We start from the raw sequence: 16,449 nt of genomic DNA on the forward strand, positions 1-16,449 counted from the left end.
CGTTGTTTCGTCCGCTACTTTTGATGCTGACTGTACCTATATTTTTTAATACACAATTTTTGGCAAGTTCGCATATTTATGATTATGTGCTCGTAAAATTCATTGGCACGCGATATTATTTTCAAAAATCTAAATTGACTTCATATTTATGTGGCACAATTCAATTAACGGCAATCAAATTTACGATAATTGAAATTTTCATTCCTTAGAATAATATGCTTTTTTCTTTATGGAAAAAAACTTAAACAGTTTAGATGTCGCTTGAGCTATTTTATCTTTATCCAAAAAGAGTCAAATTGTTTGTTATAAAGTACATATTTTCTTTAAAATGTGATGCTTGTGCAACGTCTCGTGAAATTTTTGAGCGTTGAAATATTTGAACTCGGAACGTACAGCTGCTGTGGAGTTCTTAGTAATGTTTGCGATATGTTTGCTGTACAAGGGTCTTACGGTTGTTTTTAAGGTAAACATTACAAGAATGAAAGAAAATTATACATTGCTTCAACTAATGCTTCTTGAATTATTTGTAATGCGGTGGTATATTCGCTCTTATAAAACTTGTTAAAGTGTCTCAGTTATTTAAAAATTAAAGTATATATTTTAATGTATTATATTCATGGAACAACGTATCAGTATTGCGATACAACGAGGAAATGCCGCCAGAATTCTTGGTACAATGCCTCAGGGGCCTATTTTAGATATAAGCTAGTTATAGTAATCCTCTGTATATATCCATTAAGTATATTGTAATTGTAAATAAATAAAAATGTAATAAACATACCTATATCGAAATAATTTTGATACTAAGTAAAAGTGCATTATTTTATGAAACTATAATTGTTGAATTCTATTGGTAAAATAATCTTTCATAGACTCAAAGTGTTTTTTTTAAGGTCCGTTAAGTTAATAATAAGCGTTAAGATAAGTTAGTAACGACCCCTGTTCTTGAGCTTAAATAAAGTAACTTTCTTAAAAAAACGGTATTCTAATTTACTCCTTTTTGGATGCAATAAATCATAACACCTGTCTTGGAGCCAGTTTACATATTGATTGGTACTTAGTATTGAATTTATACATTTGCTACTAAACCGCAAGTACTTTGTCATAGTTTTTAATTGTTTGGTGGATTTAAATATAATGTTCGTGTTACAAAAACGCTGCTAATAACTTTTTATGAAAAAAAAACTGACATTTAACTATGCCCAGTTTCCATAAATGTATTTCTTACCCAAACCTTAAAAAAGCATCGTGTATAATATTTTTATAAGTATTAAAAAATGTTGGCGTAATTATTTCGTACCTTGAAATTCAAATGCCCAACACAATATATATTCCTGAATCTTTACACTCGGGGCTCACACGCGGGCAGTGTAAATTAAAAAGTGCCAACGCCAGAGGCGGTTGGTTTTTGCGGAATCCATCGAAACCGGTGTCGATTGCAATGGGCGAAACCACAGAATAGGCGCATAGAAAATGTCCACTGCTTTTTTGTTGAAATAAAACCAGAATGAATCGTCGCGAAGGTATAGAATCGATGTGTTATTGGATAATAAATATTCTACGTAATTAATTAAACGTGAGACAGGTTCGTGTATAGCAAGGATCATTGAGCCTTTAGGTGTAGTAGTACAATAACCTAATGTTCGGTAACTGTAAAAAAAAAATGTAACCGGGTCCTTAAGTGCTAGGTTATGTAAACTATGAAGAAAAGCCTCTCTCCTGTCCTGTATACAGGTAAGTAGTAAAGTGTTCAATTACATTTTTACATAAGTTTTCACCTATGCCTTTTGCTATACTAGGACGGGGCTTAGGGGCACTGAGAATGGTGCAAGTTCAGTGGTGTCCCTCACGAATTCGAACCAATCGTGCAGTCTAACGCAACAAGTTGCGACCAATTGCGCGCGTGATGCGACCTCATTAACCAATCGCGTTCTGGCGTTAGATTGCACGATTGGCTCGGTTTCGTGTGCGTATCACCGCTGTACTGGCCTCATTCTTATTGCCCGTAAGGTGCGTCCTTAGATAATATCGTATATCGCTATTTGCACTGATAAACGCACAGAAGGATTATACTGTAATAGGCATTATTTTTCTTGCAGAAGAAATATGAGGATTTATATATATATATATATATATATATATATTTTAATATATAAAAAATAATAATTCATAATAACAAATTTTTATTTAAATACACATAGTTAAATATGACGTTCATCACGCTCGCACCGTTGCCATAATGTATGGCGATGGTGACGTTGTTGGTCAAGCCAAGACCCAATTTTATTGTGAACTGCCTGTTTTAACACCTACGTCAAACCTCCAAATAGCTATTTGTCCAAGGGATCGCTGTTCGGTATTCGCGATAGTTAGGTTACACAGGCCTAACTACGTATCGGCGGGTTAGTTGTCGCTCGGATTTGAATGGGAAATGGCTCCTTTTTTACACACTTTTTACGGTCCGAGTGTTGATTGGAAATACAATTCACAACAAGTTTATGACAGTAATCATCATAGGAATTGTGTAATATGATATCAATTTGATTCTGATATTCAGTACGTGATATTAAAAACGAATAGGTGTCATTGAGTTGTAAGAACTATTTATTTTTATATTTACTACTTAAAACATAATATATCATGTACAAATTAACTGTACATTTTTGCAACTCTTGTGTCTTGAACTTAATAGAAGATTGATTAATACAAAATTGTTTTTTGGTGTTGTTACTGTATTTATTACTTATTTTTTATTGTTAAAGTATTAAAGGTCTGCAGCAATAATATTATTCAATATATCTAGATGTTCATAGTAATATAAAGTTTTAAGTGAAAACACTAAACCTATAAAATTATGCCTCACATACGCGTTTAAATAACATTCCGAAATTTGTTACTGTGAAATTCAGTGGAAAATTAAATTACTAACTAAACTAATAACTTGCGTCTATTTTAGCAAATAATTGTCGCACAGAAAATAAACCTACGCTAGAAAAGTAACGCTCATAATTACATTTCTCTAAAATAACATCATTCCCTTAAAAATTAAAATTAAGTGTGAAATTATAATTGCTGTTTGCGCTGTTACCGTACAAACGGTGCCATACCTTGCACCTTACATAATTTAATAAATAAAACTATGAAAGTGAACTTACCCTGTAGCACCGCCCTAACCTACAATTCCACACAGACGTGTAGACACACCTTCACCATACACACGTCTGTGAACCCCTTAATCTTCATACACTCACCATTCATCACATTCACTCTAAATCAATCACTCAATCACCTCGCGTGCGCCATATCAATAGTTCGTTTCCGGCATGCGTTTGAGATGCAACGTGCGCGCGACCTCATAGTTTTCCCAGTGAGTGTTCTTTTCCCTTACGGCTGTTTTCGCGTAAAACACAGGACCCTTATTAACCGTCCCCGGTTATACGTGGCGCCCAGCGTTCGGATTGTGTTGTGAGATAGTGTAGTGAGTGGAAATCGCGTACGAGATGCCACCCAAAAAAGACATGGCTGCCGCTGATCTTAATACCGAAAACGGTGCGAAGATTAAAACATCTTCGACGTCAGCTACACCGGAGCCATCTTTTAATTTGACGATGCCACAAGAATACCTAACTATGTTGTTGCAACAAATGCAACAATCACACAACGAATTGTGTGAGAAGTTAGTGACGGCGACTCAGGCTACAACGCATCAACGTGACAGACATTTTGCCGGTTGCAAACTCAGCTTTAGCGGAGCTGAAGAATCCGTTGAAGACGCCTTAGAGGTTTTTATCGATGGTATTCAGACATACAAAGATTGTGCTAATATATCCGATGAAAATGCATTACGCGGATTGTCATTTTTATTCACCGGTCTCGCGGCAACGTGGTGGAATGGTGTTCGTAAAAACGTCAAAACGTGGAACGAGGCCATTGCCGACCTACAACATGCATTTGGCAAACGGAAAGCACCTTTCCTCATATTTCGAGAGATATTTCGAGAAGAACAAAATGACGAAAAGACAGAAATTTTTATATGTAAAACTCGTGCATTGATAGCTCAGCTGCCATATTCGTTAGAGGAAACCATTCAAATCGACATTGTCTATGGCTTGTTAAACCGGCGGATCCGGAAACGAGTCCCTCGCGAAAGCGTCACATCGTTCAACGATCTACTACGGAAAACTCGATCGGTCGAAGATTCATTGGCCGAAATGAACGAGACGAATGGAACGACGTCCGCGAATGTGCCAAACGTCAACGTCAACGCTGTCAATGGCCGATCTGTCACTCGACATGTAGGAAATAACGTTAACGACCGAAATCCCGAAAATAAGTCAACAAATACCACGTTTTCCGATAGTAAACAATTAAAACAAAAAACCTTTACGCGACAAAGTGCTACAAGCGAAAATAAAGTGCCGAACGATACGAACTCTAGTACGAAACCAAAACCAAGTCGTTTTTGTAATTATTGCAAGTTATTCGGACATAATAAAGATAATTGCAAATGGCTACTCGCGAAACGTTCTGATACGGCGGTTACTCCTACCGACAATAGTGACATTGCAAAAAGTGAAAAGTTCTCGTGTTACGGATGTGGAACCCCCGGCGTGATACGCGCCAACTGCCCGCGATGCAAGCAAGACTCCGGCGCTGCGGGGAGCGGCACGAGTGTTGCATTCTGCGCATTCTCTACGGAAGATCCATCTGCTACGACGGAGGCTACGACGCCTGTCGATATGTGCGCGCGCGAGATATACACACACACAGATACACTTACACCAAGCGACTACCTTCTACTGAGACAACAATCTGACAGGCCACGACCTATTCTTCCCATTACCGTCTGTGGACGCGAAGGTCGTGCAGTCGTCGACACGGGCGCGAAGAGGAGTGTTGCAGGTGAAAGTCTATACAAATTAATGAAGAGCTGTGGTAAGTCATTTACCCCTTCCACTTTAAATATTAAGTATGCTAAAGGTCGATCCGTAGTAGAAGAGATACTCTCCATAGACACTATTGTTGTCTTAAAAAGTAAACCTATACCTATGAGTTTTATAATCTTCCCCGACGCTACTGATAATGAAACTTTGTTAGGTATGGATTTCATATTCAGATCAGGACTGAAGACTGATTTTGATAACCATACCTGGAGCTTTAGAGGTGAACCGGACATTCAGTATGAACTGCAGTATGAAGATGAAACAGTAGCCATAGCTGCATGCAAACCTATTGAGACATCTCAGGCACTTCGTGATAATGAAGGCACTACACTCAATAGTGAACAACGGGACAAGTTGTCTTCACTCCTTGACCGTTATCGGGATACTTTCAATCTAGGGGGAGAACCAACTACTTATGCCGTCCATCATATTGAGTTGATCAATAAAAATATACAGCCAATCTCTGTGCCACCTTACAGATTACCAGAACCTAAGAAAGAAGCTCTGCGAGTGGAACTGGAGAAGATGCTGGAAGATGATATCATTGAGGAGTGCGAATCTCCATGGTCTGCTCCTGTAGTACTGGTACCAAAGAGAGACAACAGCATAAGAGTTTGCATTGACTACAGAAAGCTGAATGCGGTAACCAAGCCCGATCGATACCCACTACCAAGAGTAGATGACATTTTACATGGAACCGGCAAGTTTAAATACATATCCGCTTTGGACCTTCGTGCTGGATATTGGCAAGTACCAGTGGCAGTAGAAGATCGTGATAAAACTTCATTTGTGACTCCACTCGGGATGTACCGCTTCAAGCGGATGCCAATGGGTCTCCGAAACTCTGGATCGACATTCCAAAGACTAGTGGACAGATTTCGTTCCAACCTCCCCAAAGTGACAATACTGGCCTACCTTGATGATGTCCTTATCCTCTCAGACAGTTTTGAGAAACACCTCGAAGATATTGAGGCTGTATTTCAGAGACTCAAACTGTTCAAGCTGCGTGTGAACAGAGAAAAGAGCACATTTGCATGTGAATCGGTGAAATACCTCGGACACATTCTGTCAGCTGATGGAATACAACCTGATAGTGAGAAAACTAAGGCCGTCAACGAGATGAAGGAACCACACAATGACAAACATTTGAAGACCTTCATCCAGACTTGCTCCTGGTTTCGGAAATTCATACCAGATTTCGCCAAGATAGCAAGACCACTAACAATGTTACTAAAAAAGAACCAGAACTGGATCTGGGGAGAAGATCAAGCCAACGCGTTCAAGGAGTTGAAAAAACGTCTGGCATCTGCCCCAATCTTACGGCAGGTTGATTATACTTTGCGTTTTATTCTCAGAGTTGATGCGAGTGCATACGCCTTAGGAGCGGTCCTGCTTCAAGGGGAAGGCTACGACGAGCGACCTGTAGAATATGCGAGCAGACTACTTACGAGCGCCGAACGGAATTACACGACCACAGAACGTGAAGCTCTAGCAGCCGTGTGGGCCCTTGACAAGTTCCGTGGATATATTGAAGGCTCAGAAGTTGTCCTCGTCACTGATCACCAACCTTTACGATGGATTTTAACCCTCAAGACGCCTACAGGGCGCCTCGCGCGATGGGCTCTGAAGATACAGGCTTACAACTTGAAAATTGAGTACCAACCCGGAAGTAAGAATGTTGTTGCTGACACCCTGAGCAGACCTGTGTGTGATGATATTACTAAAGATGCCTGTAACCTATGCACCGTCATAGTAGATATACCACACATGTCACCTACAGACCTACGGAGCGCACAAGCAGAGGACCCAGAAATCTGGAAGATTGCCAGGGACTTTGAAAACGACAACATAGAGGCTGCTACACGCTGGACTGAAAGAGGATACTATATGTCACAGGGAGTGCTATACCACTTTAACCCTGACGTCGAGAGTGACGACCCTCAGTTAGTCATACCACAGTCCATGAGAAAGGAGATCCTAAAGGAACTACATGATGCTCCTACAGCCGGACACATGGGAGTTGAAAGAACATACCAGCGAGTAAGTAAAAGGTATTACTTCCCCGGTATGAAGAGATATATCACAGAATATGTACGAGATTGTAATGAGTGCCAGCGCTACAAACCATCCAACTTGAAGCCTGCAGGGTTACTGCAGACCCCTGTACCAGCTCAGAGATTTGAGGTTCTCGCAATGGACCTATTTGGGCCTTTACCTACTGGGGAAAAAGAAGAACGATGGATTTTCATTATAGAGGATACTGCGACTAAGTGGGTTGAGCTCTTCCCATTGATTACAGCAACAGCAGAAGCTTGCGCCAGAACCCTGGTTGAAGAAGTCTTCCTCAGATATGGATTTCCCAGGAGAGTGATATCTGACAATGGCGTGCAGTTTGTGTCCCAGGTCATGCAGAAAGTTATGCACACCTTAGGAGTTCAGCAGAATCTGATACCTCTTTACCATCCAGAAGCAAACCCAGTAGAGAGAAAGAACAGAGACCTCAAGAGTCAACTTGCCATCATAGTTGAGGGGAACCACACCAAGTGGCCGAGTGCCCTACCTGCTGTACGCTTTGCCATGAATAGTGCTGTCACCCAAAGCACCGCAAAGTCGCCTGCTTACCTCGCCTTCGGGAGAGAGATGCGATCACCCATAGAGAATAAGCATGATCTACGGGCAGTTATCCAAGCTGAGAATTTTATACCCCAGATAACGCCCTACCTGTTGAGACTCAGTGACAACCTCGCCGAAGCCCAAGAACACAATCTCCAACAACAGGATCGCAGAAAGATCTATGCAGACCAAAGGCGTAGACCTCATGAAAATCTTAACATTGGAGACAAGGTCCTCTTGAAAACACACGTTTTAAGTAACCAAACAAAAGGCATAACTAGCAAATTTGCACCCCGACGTGACGGACCATACATTATATCAAAGGTAGTCAGTCCGACTACCTACTTAATAACAAACAATGGTGAAACTGTTGGTAAATATCATGTATCAGACTTGACAACATACCATCAGAAGAGTGGTGATGAACCTGCAGAACCCGTCATGCCACAACGGAAGAGAGGTAGACCGCCCAAGCGCACACCTGTCACTCCTACTACACCTGCAGCTGGTGAGAAGAAGAGAGGAAGACCACGCAAGAAGCAACCTGTGAGTCGGCCCATGGGCGAGGACGTCCCCATGGCCCGAAGGGGGAGCCTGTAGCACCGCCCTAACCTACAATTCCACACAGACGTGTAGACACACCTTCACCATACACACGTCTGTGAACCCCTTAATCTTCATACACTCACCATTCATCACATTCACTCTAAATCAATCACTCAATCACCTCGCGTGCGCCATATCAATAGTTCGTTTCCGGCATGCGTTTGAGATGCAACGTGCGCGCGACCTCATAGTTTTCCCAGTGAGTGTTCTTTTCCCTTACGGCTGTTTTCGCGTAAAACACAGGACCCTTATTAACCGTCCCCGGTTATAACCCTTATTTTCAAGGCAAATAGGACATTTCTTATTTTATTTCAATCACCAAGCGATCTCGACTTGGGACAATTTTTTATTAATAAGTTTTTAATTTAAGTGTTTGTGTTTCTATCCATTTGTGTTTCGTTATAAATAAAAACCAGATTAATACTTTCACAACTAATACCCGTATTATTGGCCTGATATGCTATGCATTTAACTTTCTGCTCTGTTGGGCATCTATTTTTTTTGATAACCAAATTTATTTTACGTAATGAATGTAAATAATCTTCAGTAAGTTTCTGTATATTTTAAATGATATATGCTAGAAATATCAACTAGGTTATCGCTACTTTAATTGAACAGAAATTAATATGATCAGAGGTTAACCAAATTAAATATTAAACTGAAAGAATTGCAAAAATATATATATCTTTAAACGCCGAACCGTCAGAAACATTCGTTACTCCGAAATCTTGTTTAACAAAACCAGGAAAATGGCATCGAAAAATATTTTCCACCTAAAAATTCCTGTGTACGTTTCATTTTTGATTTTTTTCGGCTCACATTGCAGGCTCGCGCGCAGAATGAAGTTAGCGTACGCTACTACGCTTTACGGTACTTGCCGTAGTCATGGCTCGCCACATTCATGAGTTAGGAATAGTTTTTTTTGTTCAAATCCTAATGAATTTTTATGTCCGCGCTTTGTTTTATAAACTTTCGTTTGTTGACAATACGGTGTTTGAATGTAGACTAGCAATGTTTTCTGAATTACGGCACGTTTGTTTTTATTATATTCGCTTTAATATGTACAAATGTACGGTTGTTTGTTTATTTTAGGCATTTTAGCTAACGTCAATTTTCATATTTCAAAAGCATAAAAGCACTAGATATTAGATAGATATATTAGATTTATATTTTGCTTCTTATTCATACCATTCATATTCATGATTACTTAGTGTTCCAGCTATGTTCTCTCAGTTAGATAGAAGTGGAAATTTGGCAAAGCATTGGCAAAGAAAAAAAAGTTTATGTTATCTGATCTCTTCACACTAAAGGAAGATGTGTTCCAGTAATCCCTAAACTATCTATAGTCGTGTTGCAAAAACAAATTAGTATTTAAATTGTATACACTATGAATATTAATTAGATTTAATCGGTTGAATATAATTAAAACGTATGACATGATTACGTTTCGCTTAGTAGTGTAATTAGTTCTGTAGATAATAACGTACCTAATGTAAAATTATTTCAAGCGAGTATAATCTCACGTCAGCATTTAATTAGTTTTGTATATCGGATAGTGTTGCAATTTAAGAGTTAATTTAAACTAACTTATTCAATTAACGCACTACGATGTAGTGCAGCCCTCCATAAAGTGTTGGTGTCCAGGCTTCTCAGTAAGAGTACAAAACTAAGAATCTATAAAACCGTCATTCGGCCTATTCTCATCTCAGGCTGTGAGGCCTGGACACTAACTCAAAAAGAGGAAAGTCAGCTCCTGATAGCGGAAAGAAAAGTGCTCAGGAAGATCCTGGGACCTGTCCGAAGTGACGACGGCTCCTGGAGGATCCGGAAAAATGCCGAGATCGAAGAGTTGGTGGCTGAGCCCAATATCATAGGCGTAACTAAATCCCACAGACTTCGCTGGCTCGGTCACCTACTCAGAATGGGGGAGGATCGCGTAGTCAAGGAAGCGTACTTGGGGCGACCAACCGGCCGTCGACCGATCGGGCGCCCCAGGTACCGCTGGTGTGATGTCGTGGAGGCGGACCTGCGTCGGCTGAATGCCAATTCATGGTAGGAAACCGCGCTGGATCGGGACCGGTGGCGTTCTCTCGTTTCGGAGGCCAAGATTCTTTTTGGATCGCTGAGCCAAAGCAGTTAGTTAGTTAGTTATTCAATTAATATTATGAATGAAAAAATACCTCTGTATGTTTGTTTGCTACCTCGTCACGCTGGATCCTTTGAACTGATTTATATGAAAATCGGTAAGGAGATAGATCAAGATCTGGGGAAAGCCAAATAATAGTTTTATCTCGGAAATCATCCCTTTTTGGAGGTAATATAGGAGGGGAATGTATTACTATGAAGTGAGGTTTGGAGGTACTAATTCTATGCAGACGAAATTTCAGGTACCTAGAAGCTAGTATTTAGAAATAATAATGAAATAACTTTTTTCTATCTTTTATAACATTACAAGTAATGTAACTGGATCTCATGTCCGTATTTTTTATAGCTTCACACGAATAAGCAAGAAATAGTCCTTCATCTGTAATTCTGATATATACATTTAATTTGGAAGAGTCGGCAGGTATCTAAATGAATGAAATGAAGAAATCTCGTTTCAAATCCGCAGCTAAGAGGTTTATTTTGTAATTTATATTGGTAGGAATCAAAAAGTAAGAGGAATTCCTAGTTGCAATTTTTCCATACTGCTCTCGACTGTTTCCTCTCTGGATTTTTAACCTATTTTTTTTCCAAATAAGATCAATATTATCAATATCTGTGCCGCTATGTTTTGCTTTTTTGAATTATTTTATTTTGAAGAAACTTATAGCGCCTCGAAAATCGCAAAAACGGTTAAATTAAATTGGCTGCAAAAAAAGCGTAGTATACAAATATGACAACAAATATCCTTAAAATCAAAACATAGCATTATAGATTATTTATTTCCCTTGCAGTTTCCAAAATTTCATAATGATTGGTTACGTTTTGGAGGGGGAAACAGTCGAGAACAAAACCTCGATTTTTGATTTTTTTGCGTGGGAATTTTAGTCCGAGCTGCAGTTGTCCTTATCGCACGCACGCACTCCCGCCCACCGCAGCGCGACAGAAACATGGCTTCGAAAAGGCGCGCGGCTTATAATTCAGCCATTAACCACTTATGTTATTTTATTCGTTATTCATAAACGCGTTACAGCCCTGAATCAGCTATGAATCGTTTGTCGTTATCTGTAATTGTGAGTTATGTATTTTCAAGAAAGGGATAAAACATAATTTAACTAAACCAGGCTCGTAAAGTTTTATGAATAACGTTTTAATCATTACACAAAGAAGTAGATATGTAATGGAATCTCAGCAACTTGACTATTTCTCTGAACCAAGCAACAGTTAATAAATAAAAATAATACTGAGAAAGAAATGTTTTATTAGCTTAGGTACTAATGCTAAAGTACGTCCTAAAGGTGACGTTCGGATATCAACTGCAGATGCACTGCCACTATATTTATCTGTCACTTTTCTTGATAAATGAATGCCATTTGCCGCCGCATTACTGCCGCGATTATGACTTTGATCCTTTCGCTCATTTCATCAAGAAAATTGACACATACAGTAGTGCGGTGGCGAAAACAACGCCACGACAGCAATGCAGCGTGCAGCAGGCAGTTGACATCCAAACGACACATTTACACTGAAAAAAGCAGTAAACGTTAATGCAATTTCAATTGTATTAAATGGTTCTCTTCTCAGTGTACTGAGGTAAAGAAGGGTTTACAATTGTCAACAATTACAAACGCTCAAGTCGTAATTATTTTAAGTCTGAGTACCTTCAGACGCGGGACAATAAGCTTTAGCAGAAGTTACAATGTGTGAACTTAATGGCGATTCCTTAGAGCGAGCCCGCGACATTAGTCTCACGAGGCGGTGGCTAACCGCAGAGCCCCACGTTGTAAAACACGAGTATAGCACAAACCTGAGAGCGCCTTAAATTACGCGCGTAGCTACGATAATGTTCCAGAGGAGCTTACAACAAATTTAGAAGCATAGTTTTGGTTGGAGATAATTAATTGAATACCGGTAAGCATTTCAAGAAATATGACATTAATAAGAGAGGTATGGGCATTGTGAATGTCATCTGGCTTTGTGTGGTAGGGCACAGCCAGTGGATGTCATTCCAGATCTAGAGCAGAGCCCAACTGGGGAAGTACCTCCACCTTACAGAAAACAGCAGCCAAATAACACTAGACCCTACTCATAGTGTTGTGTTCCTGCCGGTGAGTAAGGTTGCCAGAGCTCATCGAGGGGGGACGGGTTTAGGGTCGGGTACGGAGACTGCTTACCATCAGGCGGGCCGTATGCTTGTTTGCCACCGACGTAGTATAAAAAAAACAGTGAATTTAAGTTTTTCATACACAACTTGTTTTTGCTCTATTTCGTTTGTTTTATAAGCAGGAGCTATATAGACTAATTACAAGCATAGATATCATGACGTCATGACATTGTATGTGCAGTTTAGTTACAATCCAACGCGTAGTTTTAAAATGAGAACGATTCTCCATTTGTATGGGAAGGTGAAATTCAGCTGAGTTTGCTGCGGAATCTTACAATGAGAGCGTAGCTTCGATTTCATCACGGTGGCTAGGTTCGTGTGACTCAAGGGCATACTTTAGTGGTCATTTTTCTATACAAACGTTCTCGACAAAACTTTCTGGATTTTAGCCCTAAGTGTTTTTTTTTTAAATGAGTTCAATATAACCAGTATCTGTGTCTATGTTTTGCTTTTTTGATATTGTTGCTTCTTTAGGAACTAGGTTATTTCAAACTGCGCTAAAAACGGCCAAATAAATGCGCCGTAAACAGACGTCTAGCATACAAAATCGGCAACAACAAACGCAAAAATCAAAACGTTCAGATATAGGTTTTTTCTCATTTTTTTCCAAAATTTCATTACGATTGGTTAAGCTTTGGAGGAGGAAAATGTCGAAAATCAAGCCTCGATTTCTGAAATTTCTACACAGGATTGTTTGCCTGAGCTGCAGTTGTCCTTATCGCACTAATTTTAGAAGCCGTCCCCGTCAGCACGACGGAGATATTTACCTGAAATTCTCAAATTTGAGAAGGGATTCAGCTGCTATATTCTCTTAAAGTACTCGTGAGCATAGCACAAATGTGAGTGTGCCTTAAATTAGTTACACGTAAAAATCCGTAATTGTTTGCGAGCCAGTAAGGTACAAGAAACTTAGTAGCTCTGTTCAGGCGATCTTCTACAGTAACTAGGTTTTTAGTTTCTCGAAGAAAAGTTTAAGTATGTTATTTGTACCGCGATAGGAGAAAACAAGAAGTCAGAACATCGTATAGTTTATAAACTATTCGAAGAGGTCAGGGAAAATAAAGTAAGTAAGATTTTTTCTTCTTTATTTTCTTCATACTCGAATTGTGTCAGATATGAATGTTTTTTTTTCTTTTAATAGTAATGAAATGGACTGAAGACTGACGTGACCTTAGACTCTTAATATGCGGATTATAATACACGGTGTAACATGAGGAAACCGAACGATTTTAACAGTGTATTCCTGATCACATTTAGAGACAAAAATTTCATTTTAACTTTTCTGGATTTCGCCTAGTTTCAGAGTTAATACCAATTAAAAAAAAACATCTTCTTATTGTAAAGAACGTTTTTTTAATAGCGATGATGCCATCATGGATTCATCATGGATGATGTCATCATGATAAATTTCAAAAAATGACAAGTAACCTTTACAAAAACTAAGTTTTACAATAAAAGAAATTAAATATTCATTTTCAGTGCCAGTTTTACCATAAAATTAACATTTTATGTACAAATACATTCAAAACTTTGAAAAAACCCAAAAAAAATTTTTTGGCGAAATTTTGGTACTTTTTTTCCTTCTTTTGATCTCAGAAGTGCGTCGTTAAAATGTTTCGGGTTCCTCGTGTTACAACATGTATACCTATTGGAATATAAGATGGTATGTGGCATAATATAGATGAAGCGCATCTTTGGGAGTTTGTAGATGAACCATCAATAATAATTTGGTAAATAAAAAAATGCCTCCGTATTACATTTTCGAAATCATTACACTTCTAGCGTGCCCAGTTTTTAAGACATTGATGTCAGGCTCATTTAGACGGCATGCGAATTCGCATGTGATTTTAGTTACATTGCGGACTAGCGGTACATCAAGTTCAGCCGAATGATCAAATACCGCAATGTAATGAACCTCGTATGAGAGTTCTCGCACCGTATATATGAGCCCTAATACAGGGTGTATATTTAGTCAACTGCAATAATTTAAGGTGAATATATAGGGATCATACTGAGCAACTTTTACTATGGGACCAACCCCAAAATCGCGAAAAAAAAACTTACATTCCCATAGAAACATAAGCCATAGTGCATGGCGACTTTGTCAATGAATTCATTCATAATTTCTCCATGCAATTTCGCAGCGCACTGTACCTTTTGCATGTTAGGTTTTATATAGCTGTAAGTCTTAATATTAATTTTTATTTTTCACTTTGTATGTTACTAACACTCATATGGTGTACTGTAGGCATGACGTAGAGTTTTAATGTATGCAAAGGTTACGACCTAATTGAAGGACTTAAATAATAATTATTTATGCATATGTTAAATGTCAACTAAATGTCAGTACACGTAGATTACTACTATATAAACCCTGTTAATCTTGAATAAATCAGTTAGTAGTGAACCGAGCTCCTGAGTATCAATTACTACCCCTAACGCCTAACACTTCATGGCGACCCTGCCAGGATTGCAGGAGGGCTATAAATTTAATTTTAATAGAAAATGTCAAGGTCAGGCAGCCAAAATGTATGACATTTTTTTTCGCGATTTCGGGATTGCCTAAAAATGGTCAATATGGCTTAAATATTCACCTCGTAAACTATTGCAGGTGACTAATAAACACCTGTTCCTTTTTGCAACTTGCCCAGCTCTCCCCTAAACAGGTGAATGTTTTTCAAATTACCCATACTTTTGTTATATTTTCTACCATTTGTTACCTGTCACACGGCCACGTACGGCTCCGTTGATGATTGATCGAATGTGTTTCCGATACTGTTTTAACGATTTACATGTGACGGGCCGATTTGACGTGCAGTTTCAGAGAGCAATGTTTTTTCGGCATATTTAATTTATTTTCTGACACCTGCATTTTATGTTACAATTAATTTTAAGCGACAGAATCTTTAATCTTACGTCATTAGCAACAGAGGTGACAGAAGAGTGCCAACTATTGGGCAATAGAATGTCGAGCACTCGGAAGTGTATCTTTGTGTTTTGTAAATCAAAAGAAAAAAAATACCGAATACTCTGATCAAAAACCAAATTGTAGTAGACGGCCGAGCGTAGCGAGGACGTAAAGGGATACGCAGCCGGTAACCCCGTTTCTCCGAGATTTGTATAGTGCTTTTCTCAAACTTGCAATGAAATAAAAGTACATTATAGGTACACATAAAATTTTGCGTTGTAACAAAACTCACAATTACGATCGTCAAATTGTCACTCTGAAGTAATTTAATTCTTTGCCTTAGAATTTTCCTCGGTACAAATCCAATTATACAATTGCTATAGAATTTGTGCCCAATTTTGTAATGCCACAAAAATATTAAAAAGTTTACAGCGTGTCTGGAGTTCCTCATTACAAAAATGCCACAATACCTTGAATTATTTGAAAATGTGGCACCATAATAAGTCGCTGGCATTTAGGCGGTTGAGTAATAAGCATAATTAAGTTTGGAAAATTATCGCTGCCGCTTTGGTCTTTTTTGACAGAAGTTAATCTTGGGAAACCGGGATTTGGTGTAGATTGGACTGAAGATTAAAGTATTAAGGATGATAAATTTCTTGTCGAAAAGTACAAGTGATAATAGGAATAGGGTGGCTGATATAATTATTGGCCACTACATAGTTATTGGCCACTGTTAACAAATCAGAAAGAAACAAGCCAATAGTCTTGTTATTAAGAGTGGTCAATTCTAAGTAGTGGCCTATAACTATAGCAGTCACCCTATCATTAACCACCATACATAGGTCTAGATGTTATTTCGTATTCTAAATTTAATTTTAAACTTAAAAAATGTCATCTAATCTAATTTTATTGTACTATATCATTGTTACAGATATCTACGAGTAGACAAATTGAACGGAGCCAAATTGACTAAGGTATTTGACAATTGTAATTTATAGGTATCCTTGGCTGCAATTTGTCATTTACCTCTAATCTTTTAGGTATTAAAATTTTTCATTGTATTACTTTGACAT

The 16,449-nt window shown here is 38.6% G+C and overlaps 1 protein-coding gene across 3 annotated transcripts in view; it reads left to right on the forward strand.

The window, feature by feature from the left end:
- LOC133525604 (connectin-like) overlaps window positions 1-16,449 on the forward strand; it is a 386,177-nt gene that overhangs the window by 236,890 nt on the left and 132,838 nt on the right. For 2 of the 3 annotated variants that reach the window (XM_061861917.1, XM_061861919.1), the window contains exon 3: window positions 16,308-16,350. The exons of the other annotated variant lie outside the window; for it this stretch is intronic. The gene's annotated coding sequence lies outside the window, so the exon portion shown is untranslated. The remainder of the gene's footprint in view (window positions 1-16,307; window positions 16,351-16,449) is intronic. 3 annotated transcript variants of the gene reach the window in all.

This window comes from Cydia pomonella, chromosome 15 (assembly GCF_033807575.1).
Source record: "Cydia pomonella isolate Wapato2018A chromosome 15, ilCydPomo1, whole genome shotgun sequence".
In the NCBI taxonomy this organism is placed as follows: domain Eukaryota; kingdom Metazoa; phylum Arthropoda; class Insecta; order Lepidoptera; family Tortricidae; genus Cydia; species Cydia pomonella.